General features: G+C 32.6%; 1 long non-coding RNA gene across 2 annotated transcripts in view; it reads right to left on the reverse strand.

Moving 5' to 3' along the window:
• Positions 1-570: 570 nt before the first annotated feature.
• The window catches only part of LOC113787146 (uncharacterized), a 9791-nt gene continuing 4081 nt past the window's right edge, over positions 571-6280 (reverse strand). For both annotated transcript variants that reach the window (XR_012163543.1, XR_003473444.2), the window contains 2 exons: positions 2008-2064; positions 571-903 (listed from right to left, as the gene is read on the reverse strand). This is a non-coding gene — a long non-coding RNA (uncharacterized lncRNA). The remainder of the gene's footprint in view (positions 904-2007; positions 2065-6280) is intronic.

Genomic DNA, 6280 nt, shown 5'->3' on the forward strand with positions numbered 1-6280 from the left:
ACACGACCTGTGGGTCAACAAAACACAGAAAACAATTGTTAGTACGGTTAGTAATACTCTAAAATTGGTGAATATTGTTATTAGAGAGTCCTCGACAATGGCGCCAATTTGATTTGCTGTCGCTATGACTTCTGATATGATACTAATAGTTAAATTGAAAGTCAAAATTAAAAAGGGAGATTTTCAGATTTTTTAGTTCGAATAGATTAAGAAAAGGAATAATCCATTGATTCGAGAGTTTCAAACATATCACAGATTCTACCAACGAATTTAATTTCTAAATTGTGACTCTATTTCCTATTTGACTACAGAAATCATCAAACAAGTGAAATTGATCCTAAGTGAATTCGGTTTCTTTGACTGGATTAAGCATCACAATCATCAATATATTATGTTCACCGATAAAGTGTCGCGACACTATAATTTAATAAATTAGAAACCGAATCTTGTCAAACTAATTTAATCGATCTTATTGAGACTCAATTTAAGCAATTAGAATATCAATATAATCAAATAAACATAAATAGAACCATGAAGTGAAACTGACAGTGTAACCTAAATCTCAAGATGTTGACGAAACTTTGAACTCCTGGATTAATCTAATGAAATTAGCCTTCCATGAAATAAAAATAAAAAGTGTTTATATGTTTTTTGAATATGAAAATACAGCGTGTCTAAGAAAGGAAAGAAACTCCCAACATATACTACTCGATTTTGGGCTTTTAAAACAAGTGGTTCGCTACTTAAAATTATTACAAAAGTCCAGATTACGAATTCTGCAATTTAAGACAAGTAAAGTTCGGCAATAGGCTTTTATTCCAACGCAAAAGTTGTAGCTCTGATTTTTAGCTTTCATACGCCTGCTCGCATGCATCAATCCGATTCGATAGCTCAAGTGATGACCTACAGAGCGAGCACATGTCAATATGGAAATAATAAAATTACAATTCAATTTTAGAAACAAGCTAAAAAATTATTCTAAGCTATAAAGAGTTTTTAAAATACCAAACTAAAAAGCTAGAAACATGTTCAATGGGTAATAACAAGTCATAGTGATAAGAAATGAACTTGCTATATTACATATGAAAGAAGCATGATTCCTGAAGCGATGAAAGGATGAGATAATAGAAACTCATAACGAGATCTATACTCTATGTAGAGTGGAATACCTAGCTACAAGAGTACTCTTGATAGACTCACCTATGTGAATGTGGAAGTGGGGCCGCTTCCTATGGAATTTCGAGGCATAATTCCTAGAGCGTTCACTATACTGGGATACACGTGTATGACTAAGATAGAGTTCAAGACTACGAGTCACTCTTGTTGAATCTAAATCTTATTTGCTATGGAAAGGTTCAAATCAAGAGACACCTTTGTTTATGCACACTCTTATAGAAGCGTTTGACGCTATTTCAAAAACCTTCTTTTTAAATTCAAGTGGGGGATTGTCGGAAATGATGATGATTTTAATGGAAGTTTGTTGGAAATAATGATGACATTTATGAGAGCTAGTGTTGTTGTGAATTAAAAAATAAGGAAATCCCACATAAGAGGGATATTACACACTAGTAGGGTATATAAGGTGGAGGTATGGTACTTGGAGTGTGCCCCAAGGGGTACCCCAATTTTGTAAATGAGGGAGAACGCAAACAAAATTGACCACCACACACGCGCGCGAGCACGTTGTGACACCCTAAATCCCAAAATCACATATATAATAATTTATACTAGATTTTTTTGAGTAAAATTTGCAGCGGATAAAGAAAATATGTTTTCAAGAAAATAAAAACTTTTATAACTAATTTAGGATATCAAGTTTCTCAAAGTACACATGGAACAATTCAAACTTTATTACTCAATTAAAACAATTTAATCTCAATGAACTTGATTTAACTATAAATTCTTATTTTAATTCCAAAAACTTACTAGTACTAAGGTTTTTATATAAAAAGTAATTTGTAATTACATACTAAAATATAAATTACAACTCTAAATTCCCAGTATCACCTGTCAGAGCGGGGTTTCTCCCAAACTTGAACTTCAAGACTCATTAACCTGTAATAACTGCGATTTCGCAAACGCATGGCAAAACCAGTCAAACACAAACAACGAAGGATGTGAGTTTTGAAATAATGTTAATAGTATAATATAAGTAATAAGAACACGCAAACAATCATAATACACTGTATTATAACACAAACATTCTTCAAGGAAAAATATCACATTATAAAGTTAAACCCACTCAAGTAAAACTAATGCATTTCACTATAACATCAAATCATCTAAGAGAAATTATTATCACACACGATACCTATTAATCACAACAAAACAATTACAAGAAAATGCAATGCAATGTATGAGCTTATATTCTACTTCACAATGTGGTACCATTCTAACTCTGAAGTATTTGGTTAGGAGGCTTGATATTATGCCACCATCTTGGTGGACGGACAATTCAAATTGGCCTTGTCCTCATAGATCCCCTCAACTCAACTCGAGACACATATACGCGACAGTCGAGGTAAACGTGTGTTGCATGATAGCTCCCGACATTTGGAGTGCTACCTCCAAGTCACTTAGGAATTCTCCACCCGAATACCTCCAAGGTCTAACATTCTTGCCTTAAGGCTCAACAACAGACCACCACGATCAAGCTCATTCAGTTGTACTTCCCCAGAATCACTAGGTTTGTCAGACCCTACCTATATGATGACAAAATAATCTTCACTTTACAAATTCTCAATATTTATTTTCTCCCCTCGTTAGCTTAGACTACTCTATTAAGAGTATTATTTTTAGGAATCATCACAATCTCATCAACCACAGGGTACTTCAATATTCTCATCACAATTTTATAACATCATTAATCATACATAATTATGAATATCATATAAAGTCATTACAATTTCATAACATCACTATCATCAATCAAACATCATCATTATCATCACATAAGCATATGTCATACAATGCATCCATCTTTTATCATCACATCACATAAATTTGTCTAATCAAACATATGCACATAATTTCATCCAACATCACAACAGTATCAAATATCACACAATTATTAAAAATCAAATCAATCAACATCTTATAAACATTTCTATTTTACATTTTAATCTCACAATCCCAATTTTTTCACATCAATTAATTTGTCTCTCAAAGGGCTACTGCTGTATGTAGCGAACCCCAGATGAATTGTTGGGAAATACAGTTTTCCCGTTCATCTCACAATATATTATACTCATGAATTCAAACGCTCTTTCACCTCTTACCTTTTTTAGACACTTTCTCAAATACAGAAATCAATGGAAGCAACTGCAGATTGACAACGTACATCGAGCGAATCTGGATAAACGACGAGTTCTCAAAATCGTTGAGACGTGACGACTTGTCAGAGCGCCGGAAGGGAAAACGTCAACTTCACCTAAAAATACAAATGAGTAGTGCTTCTTGAAGGTTTCAACGAGAGGAATCCAAAAACGATGTCTATTTTTTGAGACGACAAACATGGTGATCGAAATCGGCCAAAAACAGCTCGCCTATGGAAAGTAACACAACAGTTTTTGATGAAACGGAGCCACGATCGATAAAATTGATGCTAAAAATGGATTCAGTGGCCGATTTTGTGCGGGATAGAGGTTGGGATCGTTTCAAAATGGCAAGGAATTGATGAGACGAATTTGAGAGGAAAAGGGTGTTATGCGTGTTCTTCATGGCTGCTGCTGTGTTCTGTTTTTATTTTTTTGTTCTTTTTGTTTTTATTGCAGATTGAGGGGTGTAGATGGCATATGTACATGTGCTGCAAGAGTAAAACAGTCTGTAAGATCCAACACAGGGAAGTCCAGTCTGAGGCAGAAATAAAGGTGTAATGAACAACTCGCAGGTGTATAAAAGAAAATCTCAACCAACCCAATTTAATGTACAAATGTAGAAAATAGGTGTGTAAATAGTCGATCCAAAAATTAATTTTCTAGTATTTCTAAAAGTCTTCAATAAATAATTTATTTACTAATCCACGCTAAAACCTTTTTCTCCAAAACACTCATTTTAACATAAAATTATTTTTCTTTAACATAGATAAATCTAATTTTAACCAAAAATCTCATATTCAAAATAATAACTATAAATATTACTATAACATCTTTCAAAATAATCACATAAAAATACATTATCTTTATAGAATAGTCGAAATGATAAAATAAATAAACATAACATCAACAATTTATATTACTTAATAATTAAAAATAAATATGTGCAACTATATAAAAATAAAGAAAATTAATATTAAAATTACTAATATATCAAGATAATTATTTATAAAATAAATAATTAAAATAAAATGTATTTATAAATAATTAAATATAATTATGTGTGCGTTTAACATTAGTCAAACATACCATAAAATATCGCATTAACTGCAAACACATATATACATGTAGAGTCGCCTAAAATCTTATTCTTTAAAATATTTACACTAGAATACTATTATTTATAGAAAAATATATAAAATAATAAAATATAATATTTGTTATTTATATCACTTATTTAGTCAAATATATACAAAATTAGCGTATCATAGAAAGCTTCCATAACGAAAGTTAGTCACAAGAGTTATCCACATATATTCTAAAATAGTTTTAAAATCAAATTATGAATATAAAATCCTGTTTCATTAAGAAAATATTTATTATAAAATTTGGGTTGTTACACACGCCGCCGTCCGTCCGGCCCGGCCAGTCCTAGGCCTCGACTTTGGCTTTGACTTTGGCTACGCGGTGTATTATTTTTTTAGCATATGAAAATTAATTATTTATTTAATTAAATGAATATTTGCGTTTTTATCTCTAATTGATATGTTAATTACGTAATTGCCCTCCACTGAGTTAACATTCAACATCTGATCCAATCAATTCCTTGCACCCCGATTTCGCGTTTCAGTTTTGCTGGTCAAAACCCTAATTACTGGTTTCGTGTATCTGTTATTGCCCGTTCAAAAACCTAAGTCAAGTCTAAGGGCACATATTGTGGTCGCACAAAACGTGGCACACGTTTTGGTGGTCAAACAAAAAGTGGTGCACGTTTCTGTGGTCAAATCCTAAATATCAGAGCACACTTTTAGTGAATCAGACCTAATGGATCGAACCTTTCTCTCTGATCCAGTTACGAATTTCATCTATAAATATAGTGCTCTCCTCAGTTGAAAAAGCACACCAAAAGTTCTCCGTATCTGAGCATTTTCTCCTTTCTCACTTTCCTTACTCACTTTCCTTACTCACTTTTTGAATGGTCTTAGTGCCATATTACGAGTGGTAGTCATCCAATTGCCATATTGTGGGTGTAATTTTAGAACAGTTTTCTACAGTGCAGTAATGATCTGCGCTATTTTATCCTGAGGACTTCGTGGTTGATAGTCTGCCTTGCACAATTTGGACAATGCCTCGAAACGTCTTAAAGAGAACGACCTAGTCCGCGACTGAACCTAGTAATATTGCCGGTGACATAAATTATTTTTTTAAAGTTTTATGAAATTCAAAAATAACTTGACATTGTAAGATTTATGGGTCACATATGTAATTAATTAATTAATAAAGTGTGTTAGGGTCATTATATAATTAGCCAATAAACTAGGGGTCAAATAATATATAATAGTTTATGGCTAAAGAACATAATAGTTATGAAAATTAATAGTGTAGATACTAGGCAGTTTCTAATTTAATGAGGGGCAGAATTAGAAATACTGCAATTTGGGATATAACTAATAATAGTTATATATAGGGGTAGTGGTCCCCAAGGCAAACACAACAAGACTATTCAGTTTCACAAACCTAACGGAGATAACTCTCTGGTTCTCTCTATCCCATCAAGAGAGCAAGATCTTCAGGGTGTTTTGCTGAGGAAGATCACCCAACCCATTGGCTCGGTCATCATCATCTCAGGATTTCATCAATGGCAATTCCCACAGGTACGCTTCCGCCCTTGGTTATTCATCATGTAATTGGCATGGATTGTTAACAAATGGTATCAGAGCCTACCATGTTTAATTCATGATGAAATTCAGTTATTGTCTTTGTTTTAGGATTCAATTTGGGAATTTTGACATGATTGAAATCTTAGGGTTTGTAATTTGGGAATTTGGATATATATATTATGGAATCCATATTTTTCTTTGTTTCCGGTTATAATTTTTTTTGTGTGTTGATATGCCGTTGATGGTTTACTATAAATATTTTCTATAATTGTTGATTGTTTTGGATGATTGGAACAATTAATGAAT

This window comes from Cicer arietinum, chromosome 6 (assembly GCF_000331145.2).
Source record: "Cicer arietinum cultivar CDC Frontier isolate Library 1 chromosome 6, Cicar.CDCFrontier_v2.0, whole genome shotgun sequence".
NCBI lineage: Eukaryota > Viridiplantae > Streptophyta > Magnoliopsida > Fabales > Fabaceae > Cicer > Cicer arietinum.